Consider the following 13,248-nt stretch of genomic DNA (forward strand, 5'->3'; position numbering starts at 1 on the left):
TTTCCTCTTTGGCCAGAGAGTTCCTGGACCCTCCAATGTGCACCCCGAAGCACTGGCCATACAGGTATATGTGCGCCTGTGCACAGCTTTTACCAGGGCGGTGGGGGCCAGAATTCAGGTTGTAATGCTTGGACGGTAACCCCCTGACTCAGACCCATTTCCCCACCCTGCTCATTCTTCCACTTACTCAACAAAACCTAAAGGAGCCAGTTTCACACCCAAATACAAACGATTTTACCACTTGATTTTGACATTGGCATTCTGATAGCCAATCCCACTGTTCCTGTGCCAGAGTGTACCTATGCTACTAGCCCTGAGGAGGTCTTTCTTCTTCTTCTTGTTGTTGTTTTTCAGTCTGATTCACTGTCATGAGAATAGAGGATGACGTTCTCAAGGGCAGACACTACTCCCATGAAAATACACCTTGGGTTTGAATGATCATTTTCTAGGTGCTTCTTTTGAGCTGTCTGGCTTTAGAAGTAGAAAGCGAACTCTGAGTGAGGGCGGTTGTCATGGAGTAGGTACCTGTGTTCTTCATACATAGTGAGTGTCCTACAAGTAATAGAGTCAATGCAAGGCTGGTTTGTGCACATCAGAACTGCATTGTTTAGAGGGGCAAAAATGGTGAGCAGCAGCTACAGTTTGACCCAAGAATAAATCAAGACTAGTCTGTGTGCAACTGGTTCAAGCATTTTGGTGGAAATAACTTCTCAATATCACACACACACACACACACACACACACACACACACACACACACGCACTTCAATGTAGAAGGAAACACTACCATTTTTGCTTGTTTTGTTTCTTTAATTGTTTTCTCCTCTACATTGTTTTAGATAGAAAATGCTAGCCACGTCTTCATTACAGCTCTCCAGTGTGGATGGAGACCAGCACTTGACCAGGTGACAACTAATTGCTCAGTCATTGCTCTTGCTCGTTAATCTGCAAAAGGCACAGCCCATTGGCTGTGAGAAGTGTGATCACTGCTGCTATGTGTGATTCACATAACAGCCTCTGAAGTGAGACCTACTCCCAGAGGAGCGCTACCCAGGCCAGATCTTAATTTGGCCTATGCAGGTGTGACCCCACTGTGCTGTTAGTTGCTGTGACACTGTTAGTTGGTATCTGGGATGGGGGTGTGAAAAATCTGGGAGAGGCTTATGATGGGCACACGAAATAAACAAGTTCTGTATAATCAATACTGGTAGCTGTTTAAAAAGACAACCTTGGAGAACTCAGTGTTGCTGTGGCTTTTGCCTGGGAATGGCAAGAGGAAGAAAATGGATGAGTAGACACACAGTAGGAGATAACATCACCAATTTGTTTTCCTTAAGACCTCCCCGAGAAGCCTCTCCAAACTCAGCGTTCTCATTTTTTTCCATAAAAATTCAAACCACATTTTGTAATTACATTGGCATAAAGATGAATATAATCCAGATTGTTCTCATTATTAAATATTCTTGTTTGTCTCTGTGTGCGCATGTGCATGCTTGTATGTGTATGATGTGTGTAGATGCATGTGTGATGTGTTCGCTCTCGTGTGTGAGTACAGGAGTTCTGAATGCATGTGGAGGTCGGAGAGAAACCTTGCTTGCCAGTCCTTCCTTTCCACCTTATTTGAGACAGGTTCTCTTTGTTGTTCACTGTTGTATAAACTGAATTAGCTGGCTTCTGATCTTCCAGGGATTCACCGATCTCTGTCTCTCATCTTGCCAGAGAGGGGCCAGACTAAAGACAAATGCTCACAATCTTCCTGGGGGCTCTGGGGATTTGAACTCAGGTCCTCATGCTTGGGCAGCAAATGTTTTACTCACTGAGTTGTCTACCCAGCCCTAACTACCCATTTTGTCTATTGATAAAAGCAGTGAAATTGAAACACTTTTTGTGGGTGCTGTGATTGCTTTGGGTCCTTGGCCCGGAGCCTGCCTGGCAGTAAGACTTGCTCCTTCCTGGAAGATTAGATGCTCTCACTTGGTCTCAGAAGAGTTGTCATCAGTGAGTTTAGAGAGGAACCACTTTCTGGTCCCCTTGGACTCACAGGAGAAATAAAGAGCAGTTAGTGGGTTATGGGGGTGGGCATAAACACACACTCTTTCACTTTTATGTTTTTATTTTCTTGAGACAGGGTCTCATGAGCCCAGGCTGGCCTTGAGTTCAATATAGATCTTAAACTTATTGTCTCCCTGCTATCATCTCCCCAATCCTAGGATGACGGGCCAGGGTCCACAAACCTGCCTTGTATCTTCTTTAAAATGTGGGCTGTAGCATAGGCTTTTTGGAACAACGAATCTATTTTGTAAGACACTGTGATGTGTGTGGGGACACTAGACATCGAATAGTCATTCAAACTTATAGAACTCTAATGCAAACCATGACCTCTAGGTGACAATGACCTAGGCTCATCAGTTGTCACACATGCTCTATTTTGGAGGAGGATGCTGTACTCATGTGGAGAAGAAATGATAGTGTTCAACACAATTTTGCCTTGAACCTAAAAATTGCTCTTTAAAAATAAAATATAAAAAATAAAATATGTTTTTTAAAAATCCCAACACTCAAAAGATTGAGGTAGGAGGATAGTGAGTTTGAGGCCAGTTTGGTGAGACCCTGACAACATATAAACAAAGAACCCATCACAATCTGAGCAAATTAGAGGCCAAAAATGTCGTTAAATACTAGAGACTCTCAGAGTCATAACTGCCCTACAACTACCTGCTGGCATACCAGCTCTTAAGTGCTTGTTCTGGATTATGCATATGTGCATAAGTCTCTGTTGTTCCATGTCACACTCGGAGCTGTTATACCAGAGGACCAAACAGAAAGGACATGACAATCCTTGACTTCTGAAGAAAGTCATCCACACCATCAGGCAAAATCAGTAGGAGGCAAAATCAACCAAACAATTAAACCACCAAGGTTGGCTGCATGCTGATTTGCACTGACCTGGGTTACTGTGATGGAACAGAGTATTTTAAAGTAAGTATTTACTTACTAATAATTTATTTTAAATATTTGATTGTGTCTCCTGGTTTTCTGGTTCCCTCGCCCTCAGGAAGGAATGACTCCTGCACATTGGAAGCTGTTCTGAGGAAGGCATGTCTATGATCTCATTCACCCTCACAAAACACTGTGCTGATATTCAGTTGTCATGGTCCCTGCTTTGTCATGGAGGAACTTAAGGCTTGGGGGGGGGGCGCATCACTCATCTGAGCACAGTTTGTGAGAGGCAAATCTGGGACACAAGCTAACCACCCCTCTGCTATGGCATTCACTCATGACAGCTTAGATTCTGCATCCGAAACATTTGAGCTTGTCGGTCACTAGTCATTAAAAGGTACTTCATAAGGAAAAGGGAGAAGCAACTAGGTTTAAATAGATGGTTGATGAGCCCAGCAAAGTCCTAACTTCTGAACTGTCTTATCAACTAGAAGTTTCTGCTCTGAGCATCACAGAGATGAGATTCTTGGCTCACTTACAAACTGTTCCTTGCTCTGTCTCAAGGTCCATGCATTTCTACAAATAGCTAAGGAGAATCACTTCTTTTGTCCTCGCCACCAAGTTTTCTCTTTCACATTGTTTGAAAAGTGAAAGTAGTAGTGCTCTGGCTGGGGTCATGCCAGTGTAACACATCGGTTTCCACAGGACAGGGAAGTGCATGCTCTCAGTCTCTGTCTCTGATCCTGTCTCTTTCTCTCTGTGCCTCCCCCTCTCTCTTTATTTTAAAAATCAGATTGGGCCAGAAACATGCTGTTGTTACCATCTCTTTCCCATGATTCTTCTCTTGAAGGCGTTGGTCTATTCCAGCAGGAAAAGGGACATTCTTAAGATGAAGTGACTTGGGTCTTAGCCCTTGGGTATTGGGCCTTTCTAATAACAACCCAAGAAGTTTTACATTTTAAGTTGTATCTGTAACAGGATTTTAACACTTGCACACCCATACCCACACACCCACATCCACCCTCATCACTCCCACACACAAAGGGGGCAAGGAGAGGGAGGGAGGGAGGGAGAGAGAGAGAGAAAGAGAGAGAGAGCGCATATGCATGCATATAATTTATTTTTATGACCAAATTGTTACTAGAATTGTGGTCTCAAAGTCTACTTTAAACAGGTATGAATATTGTTTTTGAGGTGCTAACACAGTTTCAAATATTGGCTGATCTGATCCAATTAAAAATTAATACCCACTTAGAATTTTCTTTCCTTTGTCCCCTCCTTATGTTTTCAGTCAAGACCATTCTTTCCCACAATGGTCTAAACCTAGTGCACTCAGTATCCTTCCTCCTTGTTCCTCTGTACGTCCAGTCCCGCTTGCAGCTTCTGACTCGGATCTGACGCCGACTCAGGAGAGGGGAGCCCTCCATCCACTGCCGACCCAGAGGAGGGGAGCCCTCAATCCACTGCCGACCCAGGGGAGGGGAGCCCTCCATCCACTGCCGACCCAGGGGAGGGGAGCCCTCCATCCACTGCCGACCCAGGGGAGGGGAGCCCTCCATCCACTGCCGACCCAGGGGAGGGGAGCCCTCCATCCACTGCCGACCCAGATGCCTACGTGAGACTCAAGCCAGAGGCTCTCTTCGTTCGGGCCATTCATGCCGACAGTGCCTTCATGCTCTTTTGCCCTTTAGGGAACTTGGGGCTCATTTTTCACTTTTATTTTCTATCTAGTGAGGACACCTGGCCCCCAGCCAGCTATGCAAGCACACACCAAATCTTTCTCCGCACCACAGCCTCTTCGAAGTGCAATCATGTGGAAGAGCATCCTGGGACGACTACACATTGGCAGGACAGCAGCGAGGAGACTGCCGGCAGCGGGTGAAGTGCCTATTTTTTAAGCTTTGCTAAACAGAGGCATGGCATGTCCAGGGTCCCAGGAAATGAGTTAACTGTGTCTCACGTTAAGCAATCTGGTGAAAAATTACCTCTCTAGCTAAGGCTTGCGTTTTTGCTGTAGTGTCTTGAAGGCAGGAGCAGTTTGAATTGCCTGAAGTGAGCAACTGTCTCAGTATTTTAAAGGCTGTTAACTTTCCTAAGGGGGCGACCGTCTCAGACCTGGGACAGGTTTCTGAGAGTCACTCCTGACTCTCAGAGAATTGGATTTTCAGGTCCCGATGTCTCTGGCAGGGGTGGCTCTCTCTGAACAGTAAGTGATTGTTGGGTAACTTGAGTAGGACCAAAGTGAAAGGAAAAACCACGTCAAAGAAGTATCTAAAACAAAAGCCCTTTCAGTCCTGGGATTCAGACGTTCACGCTGCACTAAACCAACGCTGCTTATTTGCATAGAGAAAGCACTGACAGCCGCCGTTCAGAATCCAGGAAGAACTGCACTTTCACGGACAGTCCAGCCACCATCTAAAGATGTCTAGTACTCACTGTTGCGCCTATAGCCCACCCAGAAAGGGAGGGGCAACTCTTTTGTTGTTCTCTGCCATTATTCTGATCTTGGACTCCACGAAGGCCGAGGCTGCAGTTACAGTAACACAGCAAACAGAGAAAGGAGATATTCTAGGAAGGAACTGTGCCAGCAGAAAGACTGCCAACAGCATCCCCCTTGTTCTTAAGTAGGTGTAAGCCAGATCTCAGTATGAATGTGAAAGAATACGGGAAGGTCATATTAACCCTCATGTTGACCTTAAGAAAGGGATCCATCACGAGTGTAACAAGGGACATTGTTGGCATCCCGAGGGTGCTGGAGCCCCATGAACAATAAACCGGGTTTGTGTGTGTGTGTGTGGGGGGGAGGGTTGTGGATTTGTGGTCATGAGTATTCTCTGGAAACACAGTGACTAGACCCTTGCAACAGTAGAGTGACTGTCAGGGAAATTCCAGGCTTCCATGTGTGAGGATGGGGGAAATCTTCCCAGAGATGTGTGTACATGGTGGGGTAGTTCCTATTATAAGAGGACTTCCCATCCCTGTCCAATAGGCACAAGAATCCTTCAGCAGGCTCAGAGATAGGTGCCCTGTAGAGTGAGTCATTGACAGGTTCTGCCTTGCATCATATCTTCAAAATCCAGCTTGGCCTTCTGACCAACAGAATATCTTGTTTTACCTGTAGAGATTATGTCGTAGGTGGGAAAGGGCCGCCTGGCTTCAATCCCTTTGTTCCTGGTTTCTAGCAGGGATCTGAGGTGCCTGACTTCATAATTGATGCACATTCTATAGCTGGATTTTCGCACATTGCCTGTGTGTTTAGTTATTTTGTCTCATTAAAAAAAAGGCAGGAAGTCAGGTCATTTTTTTAAAAACTGGCTTGTGGAAATTTCCTACATCTTAGACACAATTTCCATGGGGCTTCTTGCTCAGTTTTGTGTCTGGCCTTCTAGCCAGGGAAGAAAAGTGCTCAGCTGGGCCCAGAAGAGAAGTTTTAATGCTGACCTTAAATATGTCATTCACCCAGAGGCTTAGAAAAATATACTGAAAACACCAATTTTAAAAACTTTGAATTTAGATATGAACAATCTTCTGAATTTTGTGTCTTGTTTGGCTGAGAAAGCAATGTGTAAGAATGTTGGTCAGGACTGAGGTTAATTTCTGGTGGGGCAGCTAGTCTCAGGCTATGGCCTATCTCCTCCCATCCTTGGGAGATGCCTCAACCAGGACAGCCCCACACTAGTTACAAAAGGGCAAGGAAGAGACCAAGGGCCATCAGACATGAGTTCAATAGTTGATTCAGCTTCTATCTAAGGATTTTATATTCAGAATGTTGGTTCATTATTTCTCCTCCTCCTCCTCCTCCTCCTCCTCCTCCTCCTCCTCCTCTTCTTCCTCATCACACTGGGTACGCCCCTCACCTCTGACACCTGGGGCTTCTTAGCTGGGTTCAGTCAGTAGCACCGCTCATCTGTCACCCAGCTAAATTTCCACTGTGCTCCATGCTTTTCAGTTAGATAGGCAACATTTATCCACATTCAACATTTGGGAGCCTGGGGGCTCCAGAGGAATGAAGAGAAGCTCACTACATTTAAAAATATGTGTATGAGGTAAGGGTTTAGGTCCCAGTGAATGATTGCTGGAGCAAATCGACCTACTAAGAAGAAAACCACCTTGAAGGATTCATATACTTTGAAAATGCTACCAATTACAGGTAAGTTTAGCAAAGTAGACCACATAGCATTCTGAAAGAATACTCAACTAGTGCACATCCTAGGAAATGAAAACAATATCATAGAACTCCATTTCCTTGAAGATATCCTGTAGACTTTTAAAAATGTGACATTATGTTTCTTTTTGCCAAGAAATTTAACCAAATGTCACAAAGTTGGGAGGCTTGGAATGATTATGTGGCTCATGAATTTTTGACAACCGTCTGAGGACTTCTGGTGTTTGGTATGATGTTCCTACATCATGTAGGTCTGTTCAGGTAGGTGTGTGTGTGTGTGTGTGTGTGTGTGTGTGTGTGTGTCTGTCTGTCTGTCTGTCTGTCTGTGTCTATATGTGTTGGTGAGTGCATGGATACATAAATGTGCATGCTCTGATAAATTTTTAGTGTCAAAAGAACATAATGAAGCAGGGTAGGGCAATAAACAAGGTCTGTAGACCTAGCAAAGGGTGATGAACCTTGGAACATAAGAAGCTTCACAGTGTGGAAAACCAAAGGAGGAATAGGGGCCAGGATAACACATCACAAATAGATCATTTGCAAAAAAAAAAAAAAAAAAAAAAAAAAAAAAAAAAAAAAAAAAATGGAACCCAGGAGCACAGAGTTTCTGAGATAGTTATTTCTCCATTTGCATACTGTTTTTCATTTTCTGTTAGTGGTAAAAAAATACCTTCAGATTTGTCTTAGAACAAAAACAATCTGTATTTTTTCTTGACTTCTCAGACAACAACAACAAAATCCAACACAATTCAACTAGTGTCTCAAGCACAGCTATGCTTTGCGTTACCTTGGGCTTTTACCTTTCAACATACACAACAGGTTTCTGCTTTGTCTCTATTTAATCTTTCATGCTCTAAGAGGAGAATATTCTTTAAAAATTATATAATGATTGGTATTTCACACTTCTGCAGCTAATTTTAGGTATTAATATCTGATCCCCCTAATTGCACTTTCTCTGTGGTTCTTCTAAGGGATCTGAAGTGGGTCATGTGTATAGCTGTGTAGAACACAAGGAGCCCATTGGGGCTAAGGAGCAATGTGGTCATGGACACAAAACTCTCTTCTCTGTAGAGTAGCCAGGTTTAGGTATTTTGTTATAGTAACATGTAGCTAGAGTTTTCCTGCCTTGCCCACAGTCAGGACAAATCTTTGTCACCGCCAGTCCCACAGCCGCTCAGACCCAACCAAGTAAACACAGAGACTTATATTGCTTACAAACTGTATGGCCGTGGCAGGCTTCTTGCTAACTGTTCTTATAGCTTAATGGTCCATTCCCATAAATCTATACCCTGCCACGTGGCTCGTGGCTTACCAACATTTTCATGCTGCTTGTCAGGGTGGCGGCTGGCAGTGAGTCCTTCTGCCTTCCTGTTCTTTTATTTCTCCTCTCTGTTAGTCCTACCTATACTTCCTGCCTAGCCACGGCTAATCAGGTTTTATTTATTGACCAATCAGAGCAACTTGACATACAGACCATCCCCCAGCACAGCCAAGTGCAGGTCATCTCAGACACCTGCACTCAGGCCCATGGTCCTAATCATCCTCTATGGGGACCTGTTGGGTAAAACCACGAGGAACCCGAGAACGGGCTCCCACAGGACATACAGAACATGTCACAGCAGTAACATGCAACAGACTAATTCAGTCTTATTTCTTTTAATTAGAACTGTAGTCTAGTATAATTGTTACAAACTATATGGAGCTGTTGAATACTTAAAATACGGCTAGTATAAATAGATATAAATCTAAAATATAAATGCAATATGCACATCAAATCCTGAAGATCTAGCGTGAAGTAATAAATGATAGATATCTCGATATATTTTAAGCTTGGACTACATGTTGAAATATTTTGAGTATAATTTAATTAAATGAGATATACTATTGTATAACACAAATTGCTAAATGGTCTTATTAATAAAAAACCTGGGGCTAGACATTGGGGTAAAGGCTGAAAATCAGAGAGCAAGGCAACCACAAGCTCTTACCTCTACGAAATCCTCAGTCTCAAGAATGTGAGTTCCTATTTCCTCACGCCTTATATACCTTTCTGTATCCTGCCACATTACTTCCTAGGATTAAAGGCGTGTGTCCTTCCCTAGCAAACACATGATATCTCAAGTCCTGGGATTAAAGGTGTGTGCCACCACTGCCTAGCTCTGTTTCCAGTGTGGTCTTGAACTCACAGAGATCCAGACAAATCTCTGTCTCCCCAGTGATAGGATTAAGGGTGTGTGCTACCACTGTCTGGCCTCTATGTCTAATCTAGTGGCTGGCTCTGTCCTCTGATCCCCAGATAAGTTTATTAGGGTATACAATATATTGGGCTACACAATATATCACCACACTGTTGAAATTCATCTCACTTCATTTATTTTTAATAGAATCTCCAGAAGATTAAAAATTGCACCATATCTCTTTTGAGTATAGCTGTTTCTAGAATATACCTCCCCTATTTTCCTCCAGGACCATGAGACTATGGAGTGCTTATGAAAGTTGCATTTATTGGATGGAAAAGGGTGAGAAAAAGCCCCAAGGAAGGGTCATTTCCAGGAAGGGCCTAGATGGAATGTTCTGGTAGGTAACTCTGCATGGCCTCTGCAACAGGGCCTGTAAAATCCCCTGTGTTGCGGTTTCCTCAGGGTAGGCCAGTCCATTGCTTTGACTTTGTTGAGACTTCCTTCCTACAGACATGAAAAGAAGAACTGTTTGTCACTGTAGTGTCTGAGACTCATTTTCACTTTCATGTAAGAGCTTGACTTTTCTTCCACAGCCACCCTAGTGCATCCCCTCTGTGTGTGTGTGTGTGTGTGTGTGTGTGTGTGTGTGTGTGTGTGTGTGTGTCTGTGTCTGAGACAGTCTCATGTAGACAGGATGACCTTGAACTTGCTATGAAGTTGAGGAAGACCCTGAACTCCTTATCTTCCTGCTTCCTCCCCAATGTTGGTATAGGCAACATCCTTGACTCCTTTTCAGTTTTGTTTTGTTTTTTAATCTCTTTCTGTGCTTGCCCACTTCTAGATTCCTTCTCTCAGTCTGTATTTTGAGAGCACCAGAGTTCCCGAATGCTGTCTTAACCCTATCTCCAGACTCCCTGGACATCAAGGTCCGAAACGATAAAGGCAGTATTTCAGACCCCATGCTTGTCGCCTTTGACTCAGTCCCATCCCCCACCAAGCCTCAGGTGAGATTGCAGGTCACCCTTCCAGGACCTTTATAAATTCCAGCCCATCTCCCTTCCAGGACCTTCCTATAATGCTTCACTAGGATTTTCTTTTTTAAAAATGTTTCCACCTTATTACAAAAGTTACTGTGTGTTCATTTGATTAAAGACAGAAAATATAGTTAAGGAAAAGTCATTCTTAGTGCCATCCTAGTCATTAACAATGGGGCAGGTTGGCTGTTCCCAGAATGAACTTCTTACCTTTTGGATGAGTTTCCTCAGTGTGATAACCTGGTACCCCACATTGCATGACTTAAAGCAATACAAATGTGTTACTTTGCTGATCCAGAGCTTAGAAGCTGAAATGTGCACTGTAGAACAAGGATCAAGACAGCCAACAATGCTCCCCACCAGTGACTGCAGGAGAAAAATAGTGCTCCCCACCAGTGATTACAGGACAGAAGCAGTGCTCCCCACCAGTGACTGCAGGTGAGGGAAACAGATTGTTTGACCCTTTCGGCCACCAGCATTCCTTGGAGTAAAGGGAGGAAGCTGCCAGCATCTTGTGGCTATCGTTCCTTCTTCCAGCTCCATAAGTAGACTCCAACTTCTACCTCTGTGGTCATACAACCGATCACATATCACTTCTGGAGGGCTGTTACCTGTCTATCATATCTTTCCAACCCCAAGACACATTCCCTTATTGGTTATGTAATACCGAGTAGAGGTGTTTACACTCATACAAGTGCTTAGTGTTGCAAAGTGAAGAACAATAAGAAGTTTTGTTGTTTTTGTTTTGTTTTTTGTTTTTTTTTGTTTGCTGTTGTTTTTCAGGTGGAAGAGAAAAACAAAACAAGAGAAGAAGAAGACCCCTTCTTGCTGACGAACAGGATTTGATGCCTGTTAGACAGAAGTTGATGGCCAGAAATGGAAGAAACCATTCAAAGAAACAGATGAGACTCTGGGTACATTCCTGAGCAGTTCAGGATCAGAAAAAACAGATGTGGCTCAGAGTCACCAGTGAAGAATCCTGCAGTTCTGGTGTAACAGAAATGGAGACAGGGAGGTGGCAGCACTATAGCATGGAGATATTTATTCATGTAACAGCAGCAGCAGCAGCAGCAGCAGCAGCAGCAGCAGCAGCAGCAGCAGCAGCAGCAGGAGATACCATGCAGGAAAGAGAGTTGGCAGATGAGAAAAGGGCCACCAGGCCAATGCCACAGGCCAGCTGCTGACCATTGTGGACAGGGTGGTGTCCCAGTTAGACACTCCAAGAATGCCCTTCAATGACATAGATGCAGACAATTAGCCACAGAACAAATGTGTATGTGTTGTGTTCCACTTAGCAATCTATTGTGAACATTTTCCCAAGTAAGCGCCCGTCTTCCATGCTATCTGGGACTTCCCAGTGTTCCATGTCTGGGAACATGGTGCACGTTCAGCCACTTCTCTTTCTTGCCTATGATTCCTGTTTCCTTCTCTACTGTAAAGTGCAGTGGGATGATGCTCTTGAAGCTTTCATAGATCTAGTACAATTTTCTTAGGAGAACTTACTGGAGTGTGCAGGACTCATTCTGAGGAAGGGAAGACAACACTGGTGACCTTTAGATTTCTTTCTAGGCAGAAAACCTGGGAATGTATGAGTCAGAGGTGGACTCGTGCTGGCAGAGTGGAGCTGGCCATTTGTTTCTGTCTCCCCACCTGCTCTGCGCCAGTGCCTCTGGGGAACCTTCCATCTCCCAGGGCCACACTTTACAAACCTCAGGACCAGCTGACCCTGCATTCTATTCTGTTGGTTTGCGTGCTCTTAGTTGCTCTGATTGAACCTTAGACTGTCTGGCCGCATCTGGCTGCTGGGTCTTTTGTAGATCGTTATCTCTGGGTCCTCACTGCACCTCCTTCCTGAGTGGTCAGTAGGTACTTGCTATTTTCGGAGAGCAGCCATTTCACAACACATCAGAAGAAGGCAGGATCCTGCAGATAGAGCTGAAAGGGAAGAATGGACCACACCCAGTTGAGGGAGATGGGTCTGAGCCTGCATGAAGCTGATGGATTTGGAGAAGTCCCATGACTCAGGGCTTGGGAAACATAGACAGTAAAATATGTTTAAATGCCATTTTAATATATAAGTGATTTTGAAAATAAAATTAGTTACTTTTCTCATCACAGTAATAAAATATCTTGCAAAAGGAACTTAAGGGAGTTTTATTTTGATTTCAGTCCATCATGGCAGGGAAGTCAATGTAGCAGGAGCTTCAGGCAGCTGATCACATCACACTCACATTCATAAAGCAGAGAGAAAGATCAACACTGGCCCTCAGCTCGTTTTCTCAGTCCAAGATCTGCCCAGGCAATGGCACTGCTCACATTTAGGGTGAGCCTTCTCACATCAGTTAACCCAGTCTACAGACTTCCTCCCAGATATGCCCAGATATTTATGGGTCTCCTAAATGATCCTAGACCTATGGTTCTCAACCTTCCTAAAGCTGGGACCCCCAACCATAAAATTATTTTGTTTTGTAATTTTCTACGGTTATGAACCATAATGTAAGTGCTTGATTGCAGACCTGAAAGCATCCCAACCCACACTGAGAACCACTGTTTTAAACCCTTTCAAGTTGAGAGTCAATATCAACTGTCACAAAAAACCAAGCTTCTGTTTGCAGACATGAGAGATAGGATCCAGAGAAGGCAAAACACTCACCATTGGTCACACAGCAACTGGTGACATAATCACATACCATACAATCTTAGAGAGATATTCTGTGCTTGGACTATTTTTTTTTATTCCTTTTCATTTCCTATAGTGGAGAAAGGGCAAAGAAAAAGAAACAACTAACATTCAAAACAGTGACTGTGTGTAGACAATGAGCAAGATGTCTTTCTTATTCTTTTTTTTTAAACCTCTGTCAGCATTGAGCACTCTTTTTTCGTGTGTGGTTTTCTGCAGAGGTTCAGTCCTGGGTCCAGGGGAACTTGC

The 13,248-nt window shown here is 43.9% G+C and overlaps 1 long non-coding RNA gene across 1 annotated transcript; it reads left to right on the forward strand.

Moving 5' to 3' along the window:
* Positions 1–4,525: 4,525 nt before the first annotated feature.
* LOC143272759 (uncharacterized) lies at positions 4,526–12,375 on the forward strand. The gene is made up of 4 exons (XR_013050345.1): positions 4,526–4,818; positions 10,127–10,289; positions 10,618–10,757; positions 11,103–12,375. It is a non-coding gene; the product is annotated as an uncharacterized LOC143272759 (long non-coding RNA).
* The last annotated feature ends 873 nt before the right edge of the window (positions 12,376–13,248 follow it).

The sequence above is a fragment of the Peromyscus maniculatus genome, chromosome 4, assembly GCF_049852395.1.
Source record: "Peromyscus maniculatus bairdii isolate BWxNUB_F1_BW_parent chromosome 4, HU_Pman_BW_mat_3.1, whole genome shotgun sequence".
Lineage (NCBI taxonomy): Eukaryota > Metazoa > Chordata > Mammalia > Rodentia > Cricetidae > Peromyscus > Peromyscus maniculatus.